Here is a 24571-nt window from a genome sequence, read left to right as displayed (position 1 = left end):
ATGCGCCTTAGGAGTACCCCCTAAAGGCTTCTGCGCCAATTGGTAAGCAAGCTTGATACACGAAACGATCCACCTGGAGATAGAACGTTTCGAGGCTGCATGACCAGTTCTGATCGATCCGTAGTTAACACACAATTGATCAGAATGTCGAATAGACTTGGACCTGTCCAGATAGAACTTTAAAACCCTTTTCAGATCCAAAGAGTGTAACGCCCTCTCAGCTGGAGTAGAGGGATTAGGAAAGAAAGTGGGTAAAGAGATAGACTGATTGACATGAAAATCTGATACCACTTTCGGCAGGAAAGAAGGATGCGTTCTAAGCACCACTCTGTTCAAATGAAAGACTGTATACGGTTCTTTAGTACATAGGGCCTGAATTTCGCTCACCCTATGGGCTGACGTAATCGCTATCAAAAAAGCCGCTTTCCAGGAAATATGTTGTAAAGTAGCTTTATGAATGGGCTCAAAAGGAGGGCCCATCAATTTTGATAGGACTAGGTTCAGCTCCCAAGGCGGAGCAGGAGGCCGTACAGGAGGGTACACCTTCTTTAGACCCTGCAGGAAATCTTTTACTGCTGGAAGCTGAAAATAAGAAGTTTGTGAAGGTGATCGCCTATAAGCTGTAATAGCGGCTAAATGCACCTTAATGGAGTCAAACTTCAAACCTGCTTTAGTCAGGTACAACAAGTATGGGAGAACTGCTTCTTCCTGACTCTTTACCGGATTGTGACCATTCTGCATGCACCACATATAGAATCTCTTCCACTTGCATGCATAAGAATGTGTCGTGGAAGGACGTCGTGCTTCTTTCAGAATAGACATGCAGTCCTGAGGCAGTCCTAGATGGCCGTACTGAATGACCTCAGGAGCCATGCTGCCAAGTTCAGTGACGGAAGGTTGGGATGGTGAATCCTCCTGTTCATCTTCGACAACAGGTCCTGCCTGCATGGAAGCCTCTTGTGAGGAGACACTGATAGGTGAAGTAGGTCCATGTACCACCATTGTCTCGGCCAGTCGGGGGCAATCAGGATCATCGTTGTGCACGAGTGGCTCAGCTTGCTCACCACCTTCGGGATCAGCGGAAGGGGTGGAAAGCCGTACACAAACTGCCCTGACCAGTCGATTAAAAGAGCATTCCCTCTCGTTCCTGGTCGATAGAACCTGGAGGCGAAGCTTGGGCATTTGGTGTTTTCGTCGTCCGCGAAGAGATCTATTGAAGGACGACCCCAAGACTGGAAAATGTCGTCTAGCACTTCGTCGTTGAGAACCCAGTCTTCTTTGTCTTCGAAGTGCCGACTTAGTGCGTCCGCCCTCACGTTCTGCTCTCCTGGGAGGTGGACTGCCTGAACAGACAACTTGCGAGCCAGAAGCCAATGCCAGATGCGCTGAGCTTCCAGAGACAGAGTCCTTGAGCGTGTTCCTCCCTGCTTGTTTAAATAGTACATCGTGGTGGTGTTGTCCGTCTGTACTAGAACCATTTTCTCTTGAAGCAAGGGAAGGAACGTTTTGAGAGCCAGGTGAACCGCTCTCAATTCCAGCAAGTTGATATGATAAGTGCTTTCCTTGGGAGACCACAGACCCTGCACTTGAGGGGTCCCATGTGCGCCCCCATCCTTGTAATGATGCATCTGTGATGATCGTTTGTGTTGGAGGAGGTTGATGGAAGAGAACTCCCACCTGCATGTTCTGTCTCTTCGTCCACCACTGGAGGGAAGATTGAGCTACCTCCGACAAAGTGATCCGATCGTCCCATCGATCTGAGTGTTGGTCCCATTTGTCCTCCAGATCCTGCTGAAGAGGACGCATCCGAAGTCTGGCGTTCGGAACTAGGAAGATGCAGTAAGCCATCGACCCCAAGAGTGAGGCTATCTTCCGTACTTTCTGGGACCTGTGGAGAAGAACTTGCTGGCACTTGAGGGCTATCGAAAACTGTCTCTCCTCCGAAGGAAACACTTTTCCTACTTCGGAGTCTAGCAGAGCTCCTAGGAAGTGGATCCTCTGAGTGGGCTGTGAGACAGACTTGCTGTAGTTGACATGCAGTCCTAGACGCTGACAAAGTTCTATGCATGTCTGGAATTGATTCCTTACATTGTCTGCAGTTGGGCCTTTCAACAGCCAATCGTCTAAGTATGGGTACAAGAAGACTCCCCTGCAGCGTAGAGCTGCCGCCACCACTGCGACACACTTCGTGAACACCCTGGGAGCCGACTTCAACCCAAACGGAAGGACTTTGAACTGGTAGTGAGAGGTCCCCACCCGGAATCGAAGGAATCTCCTGTGATCTTGCCGTATTGGTATATGGAAGTACGCATCTTGAAGGTCCATCGAACACATCCAATCCCCCTGCCTGAGATGTTGATATATTTGGTGAAGCGCCAACATGCGAAACTTTTCTTTTCGGACATGCAGATTGAGTGTTCTCAAGTCCAGAATGGGCCTGTATTCTTCCTTTTGGCCCTTTTTTCTGACCAGAAAATACCTCGAGTACACTCCTTTCCCCCTTTGGGACACCGGAACTCTCTCGATGGCTTCTTTTTCGAGGAGTGTCGCTACTTCTGTCTTTAACCTTTGTAGCTGGTGGCTTGATGTTGACATCGGGGAAACGGATGGAGGTAGACGATGGAAACGAAGACAGTACCCATTCTGCAGCGTAGACAACACCCATTGATCTTTTGTAATGGCCTGCCACTCTGTCCTGTGATGCGCAATGCTTCCCCCCACTGGAGTGGGTAACGGCGCTGGGGGAAGTGAAGACTCATTGCTTCTGCTGAGATTTATTGAAGTTGTTGCCTTGGCGCTGATTTCCATTTCCCTTGGAATTGCCCATGCCTTTGTACTGAGACTTTTGTTGGCCCTGCTGGTTCTGGCCTTTCTGCCAGTGAGGGGTTTGAACCTTCTGCTTCGAAGAACCTTTGTTGTTTGAACGGAATTTCTTCTTGAATTCCTTTTTCTTCTCGAGTCCCACCGCTTTGAGGGTGTCCAACTCGGTCTTCATCCGATGCATCTCCTCATCCGCACTTGCTCCAAAAAGAGATGTGCCTGAAAAAGGAAGGTTTAGGATTCTGGCTTGAGCCTCTGGTTTTAATGCTGTGAGGCGTAACCAAGATGTTCTCCTTGCTGTAACTCCGTGTACATAGCCATGCGCAGCCAGTGTTGCCCCATCTGCTGCCGCTCCTATAATCTGATTGGAGACTTGACTGCCCTCCATCAGAACCTCCTCAAAGTCCTTTCTATATCCCTGAGGAAGTTTTGCGGTAAATCTCTGAAGTGAGTCCCACAGAGACCTGTCATACCTGCCGAGCAGGGCTTCCGCATTGGAGACCTTGAGGAAAGAGGCTGAGGTGTTACACACCCTTCTCCCCCACGAGTCTTGCACCTTGCTTTCCTTATCCGGAGGTACCGTGGATGAGGAAGCTACCGCATTGGATTTTCTTGCCGCCGTAATGATTACTGAATCTGGCGGGGGATCAGCTTTGAGGAACAGAGGATCCTCTTCCGGAGGACGATACTTTTTGAGAATCCTCGCTGGAACGGACTTCACAGTAGCAGGAGTGAGGAAGACTTCGTTCACAGGTTCCATTATACCCGGAACCAACGGCAACAACGGTTTGGGTGCTGTTCTGTGTTGCAGAGTTTCGAATATGACAGTCGTCTTGACTTGTGGAGCTGTCATCGGTACTCCCAGCTTCAGGGCTCCTCTGCCCAAGATATCTTGGAACGAGAAAATATCTTCTGTTGGAGATACTCTCGAGCGTGGGCTGTTCGTAAGGGTCGGGGAGTACTCCCTGTGAGATCGTGTTCTCGAAGAACTTGAAGAGCTACGTGTCCTCCTGGACCTCGATCTTCTGCTTGAACGCGTCTTAGAACGAGATCGCTCTCTGAGACGAGAATGTCCCTTACTTGAGTGCCTAGAACGAGACCGTTCTCTGCGGGGAAGAGGTTAGTCTCGATATCGCTTTAGGCGATCTGCCGTCTCCTTGTCCTTTGCCCAGTGGTGAAGAGGTCTATTCCACCTTGGGGAAAGATGAATAGAAGGAGACTTGTGGATGGAATCCTTCACTGGTGTACGTGACCGTGGAGGTTGATCCGTTCGATCCTGTTGCGATCTTGCAGGGGATTTGGACCTCCCCCTATTAGATGCGCTGCTTTGTCCATCCGAGGATCTGCCACTCCGAGATGATGAGGAAGATGAGGAAATACTCACCAGAGATCCAGAGGAAGACCTCGACCGAGATCTTTCTTCTGCAAACCTCCGTCTCTTGGCAGGAGGATCCTACACTGGAGATTGTTCCACCTCCGCAGCCGATGCTGAACCTGGAGAACCCAACTGTGGCCCTAGGACGTGAGCCTGGTCCAATGAGTCCCTTTCCTTGTCCTGAACCACCTGATTCAAAGGTGACCTCTCCTTTGATCTTGCAGGAGTAATGTTCTTTGACTGCGAAGAACTTCGTTCCCTGGATCTTTGCTGATCCATCGACGGCGGTCGTATCGACGCCGAGCAGGTAGGCGTTATCTCGACGTGGACCGTGATTTCTCCAACTTCGACCTCGAGTGGCGATGACTGTCCTTCGACGTTGAAGGTTGTCTGCTCGACGTCGATGGAGGCTGTGTCGACGCCGATCGCCGTTGACTGGACGGCGACTGGGCGTGCCTCGACTCCAAATGCCGCTCCGACGTCGACTGCTCTTGTCCCGGCGTCGACGTTGGCTGCATCGACGTCGACCGATGATGTGTCGACAGAGGCTTCCTCGACGCCGAACGACCATGACTAGTCGTCGACGGAGGATGACTCGACCTCGAACGCCGATGGCCCGGCGTCGACGGAGAATGCCTCGACGTCACAGCATGACGATGCTGTTTCGACATCATACGGCTCGCCGTCGAGCTCTTCCACTTCGATGGTGACCTGTCCCTCGACGCTGACTGAAGCGGAGGTACCTTAGATGTAGACGCTGAAGACATCTTCTTCGTCGCCGTCGACTGCTTCTCCAACGCCGATCCCGACGTCGAATGTGAACCGGTCGGGGCTTCTCTCGACGTCGACCGCGCCTTCCGACTTTTCTGCTTCTTGGGAGATCTTCCTCTCTCAGAAAGCCCATAAACTCTAATCCTCTCCCGATCTTTAAGAGTCCTGGAAGTTAAAACCTGGCAGTGTTCACAGGTTTTAGAGGAATGAGATTCTGGTAGGCACAGGATAGACTGAATGAGTGTCAGTCTTGGCCTTCTTCCTTCCACATGAAGGACACTTGTCAAAGAGAGAAGGCATCTTTGACAGGAAAAATACCTTTTTTAAGCCTAAAAAAGGTTAAAGCAACACTCTATGTCGAAAAGACGTCGAGTAAAGGCAAAAATTGTAGTTAAATTTGAATATTTTTTGACAGAAAGACAAAAAAGAAAAGGAGCTGTTTCACCAGGGTCCTGACTGAAGGAGCCGGAAAGAACAACTGACCTAACTGTCACCCCTGAGGCATGATGGGAAGCCTGGGGTCATGGCTGCCTTAAAGGCACAATGCCAGTTTTGTTGAAAATGGTTTCATTTTCTATGATATTGTTTTGCAATGCAGCCTGGGGGCTAACAATGTCTATTTTTAAGCAATTTTCAGGATTTATGAGTGGTTTGGCTCATTAAAACACTAAGTTCAAGGGTTTTTTGACCTAATGTGTTTTTTGTTTCCTTACTAATTGCAGTACATGTATATGTGTTTACATTGTTTTAGCCTCAGTTTGGAGCTGCATTGATGTGAGAAAAATGATATATGTACATACATATATGTGGAGCAGGATATATGTGTTTTTATACATATTTATTTTTTTATTGTTTCCGGGGTCCCGCACATGGGCGGGAATATTCAGTGCTCATGACTATTGACGAGGATCCCCTGGAAGAGAACTGTGGGATTAACGTAATCGTCTCAAGTATCCTGTGGTGGGGTAGTGTTATCATCAGGGTCATCAAGGGATCCTTATTGTGTCCACCCCATCCCCATAATCATCCTCATCCTGTGGTGGTAAGGGTGAGCATGGAGAAAATTTAGGAGAGGGTATAGGAGAGTTTATAGGAGACAGCGTTTTAGTAGGAAGGATAGGAGAAGAGGGTCTTATGGGTGAGGTTGCAAAGTCTCTTCTTTACAGGTACCTCAGGTGTGGGTGACGTATCAGATTTCCTCTTCTTTGTTGGAAGACTGACAATATGGCCTCTCTTAGGGTCCACATGTAATGTTATTTGTTTCGCATCAAGAGGATCTGTCCGAAACAGTTCCTCTTGCTTGTCTTCTTTCGGTGCCAATTTTTTCGGTTCCCAGCGTGGCCTTGATTTTGTCTCTATAGCTGCAGGAGGAGCTTTATGCTCCTTTGGCTTCGAAGTCAGAGCCGAGTCGGAACTTTTCTTTGGATCCGAGGATTTTTGGTGCTTTTCCGGTTCCGAGGCCTTATGGTGTTTCGGTGCCGAAGGGTACGGCGTCGAGGCCTTTTTGGGAGTAATGGAGATGTGTATCCCCGATTTCGGTTACCAAAGGTGTTTTCCGAGTACTGATATGAGGCTTGTTCGGTCCAGAGTTGCCGGAAGGCTTTCTTTCTTATTCGGGGCCGGGACCGGAGGCAGGGCTTCTGAAATTTTCTTTCGGTCTCGACTAAGGCCTGCAGGCGAAGTTTTGACCGGAGCCTTCTGTTCTTCGGGTGGGGCAGGGACAGGGACGTTTTTACACACTTGTTGCCCTGGAGTGATGTGGTCATCAGAGTCGGTGTCGTCAGCTTCAAAGACGATCTTGAGCTCTTCCGAATCCTCTGCCTCTGGAACGTTGGGCCTTCATTGAAAATGTCTTCTGGCACTGGTGCAGCCTGTTGCGCCATAACGTGTTGTCGAGCCCAGAGATCACGGATGGTTGTATTGGATCGAAAAGAGGCGCAGGCTTGGCAATCCTTTTCTTCGTGCTCTTGTGATAGACAAAGGTTGCAGACCTTGTGGTGGTCACTGTGTGGAAATTTAGCTCCAAACTGGGGGCATTTTTAAAATGGAGTCCTTTCCATTAGCCGTAAGCCCTATTGGCGCTGATAGGCCCAGATGCCTGCGTCACTACCGGAATTGAGGATTTGGAAGTTAGCGCGTCCAAAAGCACTCAAACGCAACAATACCGTCGAGAGTGATAAGTTGCGCGTCGAAAAGATGTTCAGAAACACGGTCCCAAACTGGAGCGCAGCAAGTCACATCTGAACCCGATGGCGGAAAATAATCTGGGGATGGAGTTGATGCCCATGCGCACTATCGTCCAAGGGAGGAGTCACCTATCTTGTGACTACAAAGACTTCTTCTAAGACACCACCAAACTGCAAACATCCGAGCCAAACACCAGATGAAGATCTATGCACAAGTATGTATTCTGCAGCTCATAGGCCTCGAACATTTCTTTTGCTGCAAATTAGCCAAGGACCTGGCCATGTCAGTGTCCGATACTTGAATGTAGCACTTCATTCCTTCATCCATGTGCTTGCCGAATAGATATTCGCCATCAAACTGCATATCTAGCACTTTAGCCTGAACCTCTGGGTGGAATGTTGTTGCCCTAAGCCATCTGTCTTCGCAACACAGCAGCACCCGCCATTTGCCTTAAGGTGGTAGAAGAGATGTCCCGCACCACATCTATGATTTCTGATGAGGCTCTTTCTCCTTCTGAAAGTATATTGTTATCTACTTCTTAACCTCGGGCAGATATTCCAGCAAGGGGTGATGTCGGACCACATTTGCCGGTCATACCTCCCCATGGCATTGGAGGCCCTGAAGGCTGTTGCCACCAGCACAAAGCATCTCTAATATTATCCAACCTGTGTGCTTCCTTATATGGCGGGGCAGCACATGGCGATGCATGATTCTTGGATCTTCTTTGGACGGCCAGCATAATAACGGAGTCAATTTTGGATGGCTAATAAGACCCGCAGGAGAGTCCTCAGGTGGCCCTGTATTTCTTATCCAATTCCGGAATAACCGCTGGCACGGAAGCTGGAGTCTTCACCAGCTTAAGACCCTTGTGCCACAGGACGTCCACTATGAAGACTGCTCCTGTGGAGCGCTGCATAATTGCCTTTAAGTCGTATAAAAAAACACTGTCTGCTTGACGGGCATGGGGAAATCAAAACGTTTTGATGCCCGCTCTAAAGGTCATTAAAACCGCCGATATCTGCAGTAGGCAAATCGGCCATCGTCAGAGTGGGAGAAGGTGGCTTGTGTGCCACATAATCATTTCATTTGTCTCGGACATCTGGGTTCAACTGCATCTCTCCCTCTTCTAGTGGCTGGTCACCACTGTCCAGAACCTGTACAGGGATTTGCAAGGGTGGTAATGTCTTCTGTTTCACGGCACAGGCATAGTGTTGTGCCTAGAATTATCTCCTTCCTAGTTGCTCAGCCAGTATGAGTGTGATGTCTGTGTGGAATGTTAGGGTGCTTGATGACAGAGGGAGTGGAATGTGAGTGTGCCTGGTTGTGTGTGGAGAATGACAGTTGATGAGAGTGGGCTGAGCAACAACATCTAGCTCCTGGTGGGACTCTCCAACTGATTTACTAAGACACCTATGGAACCTATGATGATTTACTAATAAACCTCCTACTTGGATAAATTACCTGGCTACCTCTACATTTTATCTTCTTTTACCCACAACATTTGGCGACCCTTTAAAAGAAACACTGCATACTTTGACCACATGAAAACTGAAGGTGAGGAAACCTTTATCATTCAATGAACTTTATTAATACCAGTAACTAGAAAATAAGCAAGTGAACGGAAAACTAGTAAAGAACGCCCTCAAGAGTCCCACCAGTGTTCACTACCATCGTGACAGCCTTCCCGGGCGCTTTACCCTCCTCTAGTTACTAATTTAACGCAAAAGGAAGAGATCACGGATGTAACAGTGTGTTTCTAAAGTTATGTCCGACTGAAGACCTTCCTTCCAACGAGGATTTGGACTAATTGTTTAACTGCATGCGTTTGATCCGTTTTTTACAATTTTGAGCTGCATTTTACAGTAATTCAAAACCTGAGCCTGACAACCTTAAAAAACAAGCATTTGATCCGTTTTTACAAGTTTGAGCTACGTGATTTAAAATGTGATTTACAAGGACTAACAACCTGAAAAACAAGCATTTGATTTCTTTTACATTGTAAGCTGCGCGAGGATCAACTGCCATCTAGTGGAACTGCCTATGTACTGTGTCTTTGTCACAAATACATGAAGATATTCTTTGTCATATGACATTTGTGGTGGATTACAGCGTTATTGCGAAAGAGGCAACTTGAACTGTTTCTACTCTTTGGTGAACTGTTACTCTAGACGACATTTAAATGTGCCTGGTGAGCGTGAACGTGGTGAGCGTCATTTATAAGCCTCTCGAGCACAGCTCGCATCTTACCTGAGTGTTCGATTTTGCATGAAGTCCGGTGTGTCAGCCATTTCTCACGGATGGAACCTCTGTCACATTCTGGAAGCTATCGGACGTCATTTTATCAGTTCTGCTGCGCTGACACACCGAGAGCCACCCGGACTTAGCGTCAGAAGACGTGCCGCCATCTTGAGTTAGGAGTTCCAAGTTTCCTGCTGTCAGCCTCGTTTTTCGCGCTTTGCCTACCATGCATCTTTTAGTCAGCGCTGATGGAGTTCCATGCATTTCTCTTCTTCATTAGAGTGACTATCCTCCAGCAAGTGACCTTTTTATTAATCTACACATATACTGAATGTTACACATATGCTGCATTTAAGGACTTACTGATAGGTGTGGGATGTCTTAAACATTCTTCGGGTGAGAGAGTTCGCTCACCGGTGTTTTTAAATTTAAAAAAGAAGAAATGTTTTCTTTACATAGACTGTGAATTACCATTTAATATGCTTGAAATGACTTATACTGAAGTTAAACTAAAGTCGTATTATATTGGCATTTCGCAAGTATTACATATACACCACAATCTCTTGTGCAAGTCATATGTTATTTACTTTTATTTACACTGTGTCTTACACTTTAGTTTATTTTTCTTCATCCTGTAATTCGGTGTTAGCGTACATGGTATGTTTTAGATTTGGCCAATCTAGACGTTTTAGAGGTACTAAGATTCATCTTTTGGTGTAGGGTAGTTGGGTTTAGGAGCTAGTCTCCGTATTTTTCATCAAGTGTAGGTGTGCACGCCTACTAACTGTTCCTACCCTACAAGTTTGTTTTAACCTGCTTCACCCTTTACGCATGTTCATTTGGAAGTGTAAGTTGTTTTTCTTGTTTTGTGTGCTTCTTGTGATACTTTTATGAGCAGTTATTATTGGGTCATGTATTTACCCTATACATTTATTGATGATTTTCTGGTGAAGGTTGTGCACTTATTATTGGGTCATGTGTTTATCCTATACATTTATTAATGATTTTCAGGTGAAGGTTGTGCACTTATTATTGGGTCATGTATTTACCCTATACATTTATTAATGATTTTCAGGTGAAGGTTGTGCACTTATTATTGGGTCACGTATTTACCCTATACATTTATTGATGATTTTCAGGTGAAGGTGGTGCACTTATTATTGGGTCATGTATTTACCCTATACATTCATTCATTTCAGATAGGTTGTGCACCTATTCTTGGGTCAAGTTTTTTTGACGCTTTTATGGGATTAATTGTGTTCTTTTACTTTTCTGCTGTTCTGCCTTTGAGTCTTTTTGCTGATAATGTTTCTTTTCCTCTTTGTTTTCGCCAAGGGAAGAGGATGTGTGCCATATTGTATCCGTTTACACGGTTTCTTTCTTCCCTTATTCTAGTCCCTTACCTCTACCTATTCTTCTCTTCTTGTTCTTTCCTTCCTTCCTTGTCAATTTGAACTGTCCGCTTGCTAGTATGAACTGTCCGCTTTATTCTTTCCTTCCTTCCTTGTCAATTTGAACTGTCCGCTTGCTAGTATGAACTGTCCGCTTTATTGCAAATTTTATTATTCTATATTTTAAAAGTTGCTTTGTTGTAAGTAATTGTGTTATATTACTGTTGAAGGAAAGGGGATATGTTGTGCCTAGAATTATCTCCTTCCTAGTTGCTCAGCCAGTATGAGTGTGATGTCTGTGTGGAATGTTAGGGTGCTTGATGACAGAGGTGGTGGAATGGGAGTGTGCCTGGTTGTGTGTGGAGAATGACAGTTGATGAGAGTGGGCTGAGCAACAGCATCTAGCTCCTGGTGGGACTCTCCAACTGATTTACTAAGACACCTATGGAACCTATGATGATTTACTAATAAACCTCCTACTTGGATAAATTACCTGGCTACCTCTACATTTGATCTTCTTTTACCCACAACACATAGCCTGCTGATCTGATATGACGGTAAGTTCCTTGTGCGTAGGAGGTGAGTTTTGAGTAGCACCGGCCTTAGTGAAACACTAGTAATAGTCACTGAGCATCAGAAGCAATTCCGTGACTAGACATATAGGGATGTTAATGGAGGGCTCCTGCTGACTCTCCTTCTCCTGTTCATCATAAGGATAGACGTGGAATAGTCTAATAACTGACAATGGACCTGTGACTTCGACCAGGAATTATACTGGTGTGATGCCTGGTGATAGATTCACCTACTGGCCTTGGGTCACCTTTGAAAGCATTAGAGAGCATTGGTCACTTGACTGACTTGTGACTGGAGCTCAGTTACCAAAGATATACCTCCTGTGGGTCTACAACAGGCATCTGCTTGTGGCAGAATCAGCATGGCTTACAGCCTGTTGTTTTCGGAGGGGACATTGTTTGTTAGCACACAGTCATGTGCAATTTCAAAATTGCTAGAAGACTTAGGAAGGTGGGAACTGAGCTCCAGATCTGCACCAGAAGGCATGGAAAGAAAAACTGACACCAGGCATTATGGTGGCGCTTATATTTGACTCTGTTGTGACATTAACAGAGAGGTATGAAACGTGCATAGTGCCATCTACAGGCACGCAAGGGATATCCTGATGGTGAGGAATCTATAGTTCGAAGTATCCATAAGAAACTGCCACTTTTGGGTAGGCAGAGAGGTGAAACCCCTGAATGGCTATACCTTCATGCCAACAGCAGACAAGCATTTACAATGCAACGGTTTCGCCTTTGCAAAAGTTAGAGCTATAGGCATTGTAAAGGACAACATTTTTATTTATGTGTTGGTTTTGAAAACAGATAAATAAATGGCATTGTCATTTACATTGCCAACAGCGTAATCTCTCGTAAATGTAAGACCTATTGTACCCTTCTGGACGAGCTCAGCAGACAGCAATTACTACCACACCCACACACCCAGAGCCAGCCACACCCACACACCCAGAGCCAGCCACACCCACACACCCAGAGCCACACCCACACACCCAGAGCCACACACACACACACACACACACCCAGAGCCACACACACACCCACACATCCAGAGCCACCCACACACCCAGAGCCACACACACCCACACACCCAGAGCCACACACACCCACAGCCAGCCACACCCACACACCCAGAGCTACACACACCCACAGCCAGCCACACCCACACACCCAGAGCCACACACAGAGCCACACACACACACCCAGAGCCACCCACACACAAACACACACACCCCCAGAGCCACCCACACACAAACACACACACCCCCAGAGCCACCCACCCACACACACACACACACACACACACACACCCAGAGCCACACACACCCACCCACACACCCAGAGCCCCACACACCCAGAGCCCCACACACCCAGAGCCCCACACACCCAGGGCCACACACACCCAGGGCCACACACACCCAGGGCCACACACACCCAGGGCCACAGCCAGAGCCACACACACCCACACCCTGAGCCACACACACCCAGAGCCACACACACCCACACACCCAGAGCCACACACACCCAGAGCCACACACACCCACACACCCAGAGCCACACACACCCAGAGCCACACACACCCACACACCCAGAGCCACACACACCCAGAGCCACACACACCCACACACCCAGAGCCACACACACCCAGAGCCACACACACCCACACACCGAGCCACACACACCCAGAGCCACACACACCCACACACCGAGCCACACACACCCAGAGCCACACACACCCACACACCGAGCCACACACACCCAGAGCCACACACACCCACACACCCAGAGCCACACACACCCACACACCCAGAGCCACACACACCCAGAGCCACACGCCACCCACACACCCAGAGCCACACACCCAGAGCCACACACACCCAGAGCCACACACACCCAGAGCCACACACACACAGAGCCACACACACCCAGGGCCACACACACCCAGGGCCACACACACCCAGGGCCACACACACCCAGGGCCACACACACCCAGGGCCACACACACCCAGGGCCACACACACCCAGAGCCACACACACCCATACACCTAGGAGAGCCCCACACACCTAGGAGAGCCACACACACCCACACACCTAGGAGAGCCACACCCATCCACACACCTAGGAGAGCCACACTTAGGAGAGCAAGCACAGCCAGGGGGGGCAGGGAAGCAAGCACAGCCAGGGGGCAGGGAAGCAAGCACAGCCAGGGGGCAGGGAAGCAAGCACAGCCAGGGGGCAGGGAAGCAAGCACAACCAGGGGGCAGGGAAGCAAGCACAGCCAGGGGGCAGGGAAGCAAGCACAGCCAGGGGGCAGGGAAGCAAGCACAGCCAGGGGGCAGGGAAGCAAGCACAGCTAGGGGGCAGGGAAGCAAGCACAGCCAGGGGTCAGGGAAGCAAGCACAGCCAGGGGTCAGGGAAGCAAGCACAGCCATGGGGCAGAGAAGCAAGCACAGCGCCCCCTTGTGTCTCTTCCACAGAACAATTCGTGGAGAAGTCGTCATGCGCAACAGGCCACAACAGGGGTTTTCATCGGAAACAGAATTAGCCCCTAGTTGTGATCAGTGGTCAAAAGTAGTACTGGAGTCACCGACCTCTGAATGAAAAGTATTCAATCCGCCTGGATGGATCAGAAAAACTCTTGATATGCTGATTGCACATAATTCTTGGCAGCAGGCAGATTAACCGGCTGAGCTATCTTTTGATTGGACGCAGACAGAGGAGGCTTCCAGCATCATAAGGAAATTAATATGGGCCTGAAAAGCAGGACATTCGTCTGAAGTGATGAACACAAAAAGTTCTCCACACTAAAATGTTGATAACCTTTGTAAGTTTCAAAAGAAATAATTCCAACATCTCTCCACAAAAAATCAGGCGTGTGGAACATTCTTTTTACATGAGTGAGTATCTTGTGTAAACCCCAAATACTGAGTTACCTGTATATCAGCTAATCTCTGTTAACTGTGAAATTAGATAAATTAATCGATGGCATGCTCTGTGGTATCACGTGAATTGAGAAACTGTATGAATACCTTGTGCTGCTAACCTGCAGTTCTCTTGCAAGCAAGTAGAAACGCGAAATTCGCACAAGAATATAGCACGTCATACGTTTCCAAACATCTGCAGCACAGAAAAGGTATGGTTTAGCATCATGCAGATACATCTCAAGGAAATAAGTGCGATATAGGCCAACAGGCGCAGCAAAGGTCAGGCAGGGCAAGCTTCCAACACAAACAGATGATGCTAGCTGGGCTACTTGTCACGACGAACAACAAGTACAGCTGTCAGTAGACAAACCTGGATACAAAAGATGTCATAGAAATGATGGGGGTGGCTCAGGCTGTGACTAACGCCGAGGGACATCAGAGCATCGTGAAAGACACATGCAGGTTGACAACATCTGAAAACACGAGAGAGAGAGGAGAGAGTGCGTGAGAGAGAGAGAGAGAGTAGTGCGTGAGAGAGAGAGTAGTGAGTTCGTGAGAGAGAGAAGAGAGTGCGTGGGTGAGAGAGAGATTTTGTTGCAGGAAGAGTCGATGTTATTTGCCACATATGTACATAGCCGAAGGCGATCCTAAGAGGTGCAACAAAATGAACACTTACAATGGAGTTTGGTGGGGAGACAGATAATGCAGCATATGGATGGGGAGCGGTGATGAACTGACTACCCCCTCCCCCACGCCACCCCTCACCAACCACACCCATACCGAATCTTTAGACAGCACCTGCTGCTGCGCCCTCTGTCTCGCTCCAAAAATACCCACAGGGCACTGACAGCAGAGGAGGCCGCGTCCTGCGTGCAAAAATAAGTTCAGCATCAGCACAGGCAGTCGGAGGCAGCGCAATCCTCGCACACGTGTACATCATCACGGCGCAACGCCTGAGTGGACTCCAGCGGGTGCGCAACACGCAATCAATGCGCATTGTGCAACAGTGCGAGCTTCTATTACACAGTGGAGACACCTATTGCAAGCTTCCGCACATCGCAGATGATGGAAAGTGCACAAAATGCCAGGCAAGAGGTAACAGTTACAACGCAGAAGAACAGCAGTGCAAGCTTCTTTCTTTCACTCCCACACACACACTCAATGGGCACCGGCAATGCAGGTAGAATAGACACATCCATTCAAACCAGGACCGTCTGGGCAAGACTGCAATGATGTAAGCATCCGCCGTACACAGGTACCACCCAAAGCAAACTTCACTTCTCATAAGCACAGAAGTGCACCCAATGCCACGCGCAAATACACACTGCACAAGCACCCTACTGTGTACGGGGGCACCAACCAGTGCAAGCTCCCATTCCTCGCAGACAGCAGCGGTGCAAGACACACTCGAGCACACCAACCTGAACAGCGACTGCATGTCCATCAAATTCTACGGGATATTTGTTCAATACGCATTATGTTCCACTATACGTTCCACTGTGTAAAGCATCATGATCATAACACCCCCAGGAAGTCACCTTGGCTCGGAGCAGGCCCCGCCCCCTGGTATATCTTACTGGAATTGATAACTCTGTCCCAGAACCCAGCAACTAAGGGGGTTAACCATTTGTGATCTTCTCTGGTTTAACCCTGAGTGACCTGTTCAGCCCTTTACTGCTGGTTGCACGTGCCAGCTTTGTGCTAGAGTACTGAGCAGAGTGGGACTACTCATCACACACACAGGGGTGAGCACTACACTCACTGCCGGAGTGTGGCAGACACAGGCCACGGTCACTCACCGTCACAAGTCACACACTCGCATCTGGACCCCAGCAGCAACGCGTGTTCCCTACTGAACTCTAAGCAAAGCAGACATCATAGCAGCCTCCACCCCGCGCCCCTCTCTTTAGTCATCTTCCAAACACGAGATAAGGAATGCAGGGTTCAGAGGAGGAGGAGGCAGGGTGCAGCAGGAGGGGTAAAGGAAGGAGGAGGAAGTACAGCTGAGCAAAGAGAGGCGGACAAGGATTAAGTAAGGGGGGGCGGAGAATGACGTGGTGCAGGGCGAGGGGGCATGCCGCACATGGATCAGACTGTTCTCCTCTGCCACCAGGTAATCCCCGGTGTCACCCGATGGTTTCTCCTTGGAGGGGGGCAGCCGGCACGAGCATCAGCGAGGACCCCTGCTGGAGGGTCTAAGCCTCTCTCTGCACCCTCAATACCCACTTGTGAGCCCGGCCGGCGAGCCAGGGGACCCCAGGCTGTGCTAGCCCAGAGCCCGGGCATCATTTCCACCCTCCCCAGTCAGGACAGATGGAGGAGTCCGGTCCGCAGTCTTCAGGGGAAGAGACTCCCAGGGAAGAGTCCAGTCATTTCTCCGGGCCCTGGAGCCTAGCGGCCGGCGTCAGGCATTCCTCCAGCCCGGGTGTCACAGTCAGTCTACGCTCAGCACAGCTCCCCGAGTCCGTACTTCAGTGAGCTCGTTGTTGGGTGCAGTTATCTCTTCATCCCTGCCCGGAGCCGGCTAAGATCTCCCAGGTCGGTTCTCGCCGTCTCCCAGTCCTGGACGAGGCTACCGAGCTGCTGGGCCCTTCCCAGGCCAGCCCTTCCCGTCAGATCCGCTTCCAGCGGCTCTGGACTCTGCTGTCTTGTAAGTCTCGAACTGTGCGGGAGGGGGGGGGGGGGGGGCAGGGAGCAGGCATGCCTTCCATTCAGCGCAAGGTTAATCAGGCGGGCGGGCCCATCCTTGCATAGCTAAACTCCCGAGCAGGCGATGAATGTGGATGTCTGTCTGTCCCCCCTCCTCCCGCTGCCCTCGAGTGACACCTACTACATTCAGCAGTGAAAGCTCTGCCGGGGATAGTGATAGCCCACTGCAAACAGATTCCTAGTGTCACCAGGGTGGGTTGGGACAGAAAACAAGCGCATCCCGGAGCTTCTCAAGTAAGCTACTGCCCGGGCGCCATCTTCAAAGAAATGACCAAAACACACCTTTAAAAAAAAAAAAAAAAAAAACATCCGCCCACCGCCGCAATGACATTCACAAAGGTGCGGAGAGCGAAAAAAATCGCCGGAACGCCCACGAATCTGCTCCGACAATTACGGACAGATCTCTCTTCCAATGGCAAGCCTCCATTTATGGAGCTAGCCAATGGAAGAGAGAGGCGGGACAAAGCCCCGTACTGCAAAACGTAAGATTTCGCCTGCGCGAACACTGCTGCGCAGTGGACGCCAGGCGAAACCTAAAAATGGAGCTGAATCCACAGGACAAGACAGATTTAGAGATACAGTATGCCAAGACTAACTTCTGAAACACCATGACCAACATAGTCAAATGGATTAGAGACAAATTCCTCCAACTGAAGTCAGACAAAACCAAAGTACTGATCTTCGGGAAGTACACCTGCGCATGGGACCACAGCTGAAGTGAAGTCTGAAACTGAGAAATTACCTGTGCAGTACTCCCAGCTTACTTCACAGGCTAGGTCCGCAGATATAGTATAACAAATGAGTCATGACAACAGTCCAGTTGATCACTTATCTGGGGGTACTTCTGGTGTCATCCATTTTACCTCATGACGACTATCAATCCAAAGGTATGCAAGATCTTGTCATTGCTTGGCCATGACGTTTTTGCATAGCTACTGTCCAGAATGCAAGACTACATTTAATGTAACTTCAACAATGCTTACATGGCCACTGCTTGCAATAAATGAACAGGAGGGATGACAAACAGAAATTGACTGAAGTGGAAGCTCCATCTCTCTCATTGTGGTGCAAAGTAGCAAACCTTTACAGGATGTACCGTTTCAACAAAGCCTACCCATTCAGACTTTAGTCACAGCTGCCTCGCTGTAAGGCTTGGAAGCTCATCTTGGGGATCCATCTATTCATTAACGATGGTCAATGAAAGTACCACATCCCAGAGCTCAAAAACCTTCAACTGTTACTGAAAGCCTTTCTGCTGTAACGCTGGCTGGAAAGGCTGCCTAGGTCTATAAGCCAACCCTCTGAAATAGCCTCTACACTTATGGAACTGATCAGGGAATTGCTTCAAAAGCCCCAGGGAACTTGAAGTGGCCCTGCTGTCTTTAAACCGTTCCAGGACAGAAAAAGTCTAGACACACAGACTGGCATGTCCATCAGACATGCTTTCACATCACCAGAAAATCTGGTTGTCCTCATCCAGGCATGTTTTCATAGCACAGCACTGGTACCAAATGCTTTGCCAGTGCAGGTCGCCGTGTCTAAGCCTGCACAGATAATGGATGTTTCAGCATCCCTCTCCTCTTTGACTGTCTGAGACAGTGAGGCTTTAAGGACCAAGGCTCGGACTAACATTGAAGTGTATTTTAGAGCAAACAAACTACACGTTAACAAAGCAATACTAAGCAAGCAAGGAGGACCATGATTCATATCGCTGTCAAGAATTTGACTGTGGCTTTTGGTCAGAATCCTTTCCATAAAAGCAATTCACCTTCCAGGAAGCCAGAAGCAACAAGAGGATTTCCTCAATAGATTCCAAGCGAAAAATAATGATTGGGAGTTAACCCCTTCCATGCTCATGACGGAACGGTTCCGTCAAGAGCATAAGGTGGCCTGTGCTTATGACGGAACCGTTCCGTCATGGTTCCATAGACCCAATGGAACGTTCAGCACCGGGGGAAAATCCGCGCAGCACAGAAGGGGTTAAAGACTACAAAGTATTTCACAATGTATTTTCAAAATGGAGCTTCCCAAGAGTAGATATGTTCCAAGATGACAAATGTCTTAGCTTAGAGTTGATTCTCTTGTAAAGCACTCTAATACCGTCGGGTCTAGCCAGCGCAATATAAAACTTTAAATAAATAAATATCTTCTATAACTCCAAAAAGATCCAAAATGCTCGACTTGACTTTTAATTCAACAGTTTTGTTGCAACTGGCAAATCAGAGTAAATAGAAGAAAGAGTGATAAAGAGCCACCACAGCAGATATTTTGGTGCCGTTTAAATTAGGGGTGGGCGTTTCTCAAATGATGTCCTGTAGCGTAATTACGCAAAATTAAGCAAGATTAAGCAGAATTACTCATGGAACACAACCCAGCATTAAAGCCCAATTTCCTGTGTCTAAAATGCACCCTCACACTCAATTTGGACCATTTTGCGCTAAGAGAATCGCTTTTAGTGCAACAGAACTCAGACAGAAGCAGTCGCTTGCGAAATTTGTTGTTTTTGTGCTCATGCAGAATGATTTTTTGTGACAAATTACTCAATTACACAAGGAGTAATGTTTGGAAATTTTGTGCCAAAAGAGGAACGCAAATTACCAAAATTATTCAGATTACTCCTTAATTAATAAAACATTCGCCCAGGCCTAGTTTGAATAACATTTTCAAAATCCACAGAGTATAAACTTCAAATATAAGAAACTGACAAATCGCCAATTAGTTTCCCATCTCAGTCAGATTCCTAATGTAACAAGCATTTGCAATGCAATAGGTCTCGCATTAGGAAAGTTTGAGCTATTGGTCTAGTAAATGACAATTTTATTTATGTGTTGGTTTTGAAAATAGCTAAAGTAATAGCTTTGTCATTTACAATGCCAATAGTTATAACTTTCGCAAATGTGACACCTATAGCATTTGTAATGCAACATGTTTTGTATTTACGTGACTTAGATGTATTGATATTACAAATTACAATGGCTTTTAATTTTTTTAAATAATTAATACTTAAATAAAAGTGATTGTAATTTATAATGGCAATACCTTAAACTTTTGTAAATAACTTTTGTGAAGATTATGTTCAGTGTATTTTATTGTGACGAAAATCTAAGAACAGAAGTGAAATATTGACATCTTTTTGTGACATTTGTAATAAAGCTTGAACCATTGAGAGAACATATTTGAACCAGTTGTTGTTGAATGGTTGCGCAGATTGATGCTGGTGTGGCGCTGAGTGATGCTGGGGTGGTGCTGAGTGGTGCTGAGTGATACTGGGGTGGTGCTGAGTGATGCTGGGGTGGTGCTGAGTGATGCTGGGGTGGTGCTGTGGTGGTGCTGAGTGATGCTGTGGTGGTGCTGAGTGATGCTGTGGTCGTGCGGAGTGATGCTGTGGTGGTGCTGAGTGGTGCTGTGGTGGTGCTGAGTGATAATGTGGTGGTGCTGAGTGATAATGTGGTGGTGCTGAGTGATGCTGTGGTGGTGCTGAGTGATGCTGTGGTGGCGCTGAGTGGTGCTGTGATGGCGCTGAGTGGAGCGGCTGAGTGATGCTGTGGTGGTGCTGAGTGATGCTGTGGTGGTGCTGAGTGATAATGTGGTGGTGCTGAGTGATAATGTGGTGGTGCTGAGTGATAATGTGGTGGTGCTTAGTGATGCTGGGGTAGCGCTGAGTGATGATGTGGTGATGCAGAGGGCAGAAAGGCACAAAAACCGAGTCTAACAGAGGGCAGAAAGGCACAACTAGGGCGACCCCCCCCCCCACTCTATCTTCAGGATGTCCGGACATTGAACCTGGTGCCTAAGCCTCTTGTTTGTGCACAGAGAATTGTCATCACAATGTCTCAGTTAGCAAGACTGTTGCAGATCTCCGAATGCCAAAGCCCAAGGAAGTTAGCATCATGTCACAACCAGAAGAGAATTACTCTCGTCATATACAATCACAGGCTTTGGTGTATCATTCCGCGTCCCCTGGACACCAGGAATTGCCATGTGTAAGGGACTAACATATGTCAAAATTATGATGAATCAACAAGCATTTAGTTGTATGTCTTGTAGAAACATTGCATATAGAAATTAATTGAACTCCATAAAAGCAAGACATTGTTTTTCAAACATGTGGTTTCCTATAATGTCACAATCACAGCTGCCAACTTAAGTGACTTTTAGTGTCAACATTACCAATCTAACTAATTCGTATTCTGGTGGAAACTTTCCCCGGTCCTTCCTCTCAATTTTAATAGTTTTTGAGCAATTCTTCAAAGACGTCTAGGTTTTCCCAAAGCTGGCCTCGGGTCAGTATTTTAAGCAACTCGTGGAGTAATCACTCTGAATGATAAAAAAAACAACTCAAGATACTCCATTATACCACTCATTTCAGTGCGTAATATCAAATCAGTCTCATGTGCCACTGGATTATTTACGCAGTCTTCTTAAACACGCCTTGCCACCCAGTATCAGTGTGTGGTGCATTTAGGTCAGGTGGCATAATAGTAAAAAAAATAAAAAAATGCCTCAAATGCATGCACCACCAGTAAATCTACACGCAGTCAGCGAGAATAAAACGAAGTATGCTGGGGTGGGCCTCCCAGAAACATAGTGTTAAAGCTCATTCAGTCATTGCCATTTCAGCCCACGCTGTTCAATGTGCTGTCAATTTCAGACAGCAGTCGTACTGAAGTGGACTGAGCAACTGCCTTCACCGGTCCCCGAGCAGCCACGAGACGGTAATGACATTCGAGCACAGACCATCGACCGACGTTTGAACAGACACTACGAAGGAAAAATGTTTCTAAAATCATATGCCATTCGGTTGTGCTGGCTTCTAATTTTAACAGAATAAAAAGATTTCCCAAAGATTGAGTTAATAGTATACTCTTATTATTTTAACTACATGTAACATGCTTCACTGAAAACATACCTATTTATAAAAAAAGAACGCTATCTTCCAGCCTATTCGACCCTTCAATGAGCTGTTTTTGTTGTATACATAACGACACGGCCGTGTGCTAAATAAATAGGTAGGAAAAATTTACAAATAATTTACATAAAAGCATGTTAACCTTCTGCATATCACTGATAAATTAGATAAACTCCCAATAGATTAACACATTCTGCCCTTTATGAAACGTTGGCCACATTCTGCATTTACAGCTACAGGGCCATATGACGCTACACTGATGAGGCGGATCCCGAGCCCACTTCAGACTCAAGACGCAAATTTTTTTTTTTTTTTTACAAAAAGTGATATATAAAAAAACCACACAACCAACACGATTATGGTATTTTTCAAGTTGCAACTTTTGCAGCGTGATGCTCCCTTGCAGCCTCTAGGTTGATTCTTATTCAAAAATAAATCAATAAATCAACTGACACAATGGAAAACAAGTTTCAAAGAATAATGCACATGCTCTTTTATGCACAAGTTTAATCTTCTCCGCGAGAGTTTAATCATTTTGCTATTCACCTGCCCCCCTCCCATTATTAATTGGCCCTCTGGCAAACTATGAACAGGTCTTGGGATTCTTTTCTGAATGGACATGGTTCTCCTTTTAATAGGAGACCCACCTGCGTATACCCCATGCCTATACCTTATACTGTTCCATAGGTTCGAATAGATGTCTCTGTGCACAACTTTGCTCTCAAGTGTACTATATTCACCACCACCTCGGAATATGTTAAATTATGTCAGAACCTTGGGAGTTCAGGCAAACTAGTTAGGACAGTCTTGCACAAAGCCACGTGCCTTAAGATGCCTTTATGGTCATGCTGATGTGTGTTCGCAAACTTGGAGTTTGTATACCTTTGGAGTGTTTTGCAGAGGAGGGGTCGTTTTCAGCACACTAGCAGCATTACAGGCAGTTACGATCCAGTAAAGACCACCGCCTTCGAATTTTCAAAGCACCACTAAAACAACGGGGGCGGCAAATCCAGGTTCCCGGACAGGAAGGAGAAGCTGGGCCCGTCATTTACCACCTGCCGAGGTCAGTGTGTTTATGTGACAGGAGGAGGAGCCTGACGGGGAGCCAAAGGACCCCTCTGAAGGTACAAATGGAAGGCAATGAAAGAGCCCATTCGAGAAATCGCACTCAAGTATTGGATTACTTTAGATGGCGGATGGGGGCGGGGGTTGTCTCTGGAAATAGTTTGTGTAGCAGTTACAAACACGTTACTCCCACTGGGACGTTACACGCACGGGCAAATCAAATCTTACACGGATATTCAGCCCAGTGCACTAACAAGCAGCTCCAATACCAGTTTCTTTTCCTCGGATCAAATAATTCTGTAATCCTGGTTCATTAAATAACGCGAGCCCTCACATCATCATATGCATAGATTAGTGAAGGCTTAGAAGCGCGCGAGCGCTATGTGGATTTTAATGGATACGAGTGTCGCAATGCATTCTCCTCCGCCCCTTGCAATTTTCAGCCAAGGGACAGGATTATGTAAAACATTCCAAGTGCTAAGACGTTTAGAACAAGTATCAAATATGTGGAGATAAATATCTGTCTACATCCGTCCGGCAGGGAAATGTCGAACGATGCTCCAGTCCTAATGTAATTCTTTCCCCAGTGATAAAAGGAGGCGCGCTTCCAATTCTGCTGGCGCCAGCTGATTCAATTTACAAGCATTTCCAATGACATAGACCAGAAACGCAAACGAATATTATTAATTACAGTCGGACAATCGTTCTACAGCGAGGGCAAAGGGCACACAGGGGCGAATCTCAAGTACCAGAAGTGTATTATCATGATGAGTGGATTACATGAATGACTTACTCTTATCAGAGCCGCCGGCCTCTCCTTGGAACAAGCATGACAGCAGGATCTGTGAAGCGCGTGCTGCAGTCCGCCGCCGGCCTGCGACCAGGAAGTCAGGCAGGCCGGGCGGGACAACCGGAAACAGGAAGTAGGAGGGCGGGAGCCTACCCCGCCTCCCACGGAAGAGCCGCGATTGTTTGGAGCACCGGAGCAGGCAGGAGCCTACCCTGCGCCCCGGTGCCGAAGAAGGGAGGAAGAGTCCTGCTGCCGGTGAGAGCCGCTGCACCAAGGAAGCCGGTGAGTGGGGCTTCGCCTTGTTGCTGGGCTGCGAGGGCGGGGGGCATGTGCGTGCGCGCGCGTGCGGCGGGCTGTGTATGTGTGAGAGCGTGTGTGTGTGTGTGTGTCTTGGAGTCTGTGTGTATGCGTGTGTGTGTGTGTGTGTGTGTGACTGTGGGGGGGGTTGCCTGTCTGGGTGCCTGCGTGTCCGTGTAAGTGTAAATGCGTGTGCATGCATGCGCGTTAGGCTGACTTGCTGGGAGTATGGGAGGGAAGTGCACGGCGCGGCGCAGGACGGAACGTGTGCGTTCGCGCACCCAAATCTGCCTTCAAAAGCTCGTGACAGTTTCTTGTCCTCCATTCCCCCGTGTCCAATAGCTATAAGTCTCCGAGCCTGGACGCATCCTTCGGATGCGAATTCCAGGGCGAGACCTAAAAACACACTAATTAAATTGCACATAAAAAGAGAAAGAAAACATGCTCAAATGGGTATTAAATATGAAAAAATCATTTTCACCACAACATTCAATGTTAAATGACTAGCATTTTTCATTCCATA

General features: G+C 47.7%; 1 protein-coding gene across 1 annotated transcript in view; it reads right to left on the bottom strand.

Moving 5' to 3' along the window:
• PPP2R5A (protein phosphatase 2 regulatory subunit B'alpha) overlaps nucleotides 1–24571 on the bottom strand; it is an 885130-nt gene that overhangs the window by 133302 nt on the left and 727257 nt on the right. The gene's annotated exons all lie outside the window — the stretch shown is intronic.

This window comes from Lissotriton vulgaris, chromosome 6 (genome assembly GCF_964263255.1).
Source record: "Lissotriton vulgaris chromosome 6, aLisVul1.2, whole genome shotgun sequence".
Lineage (NCBI taxonomy): Eukaryota > Metazoa > Chordata > Amphibia > Caudata > Salamandridae > Lissotriton > Lissotriton vulgaris.
Note: the sequence above shows the minus strand (reverse complement) of the source record. Positions and strands in the feature narration are given on the sequence as shown.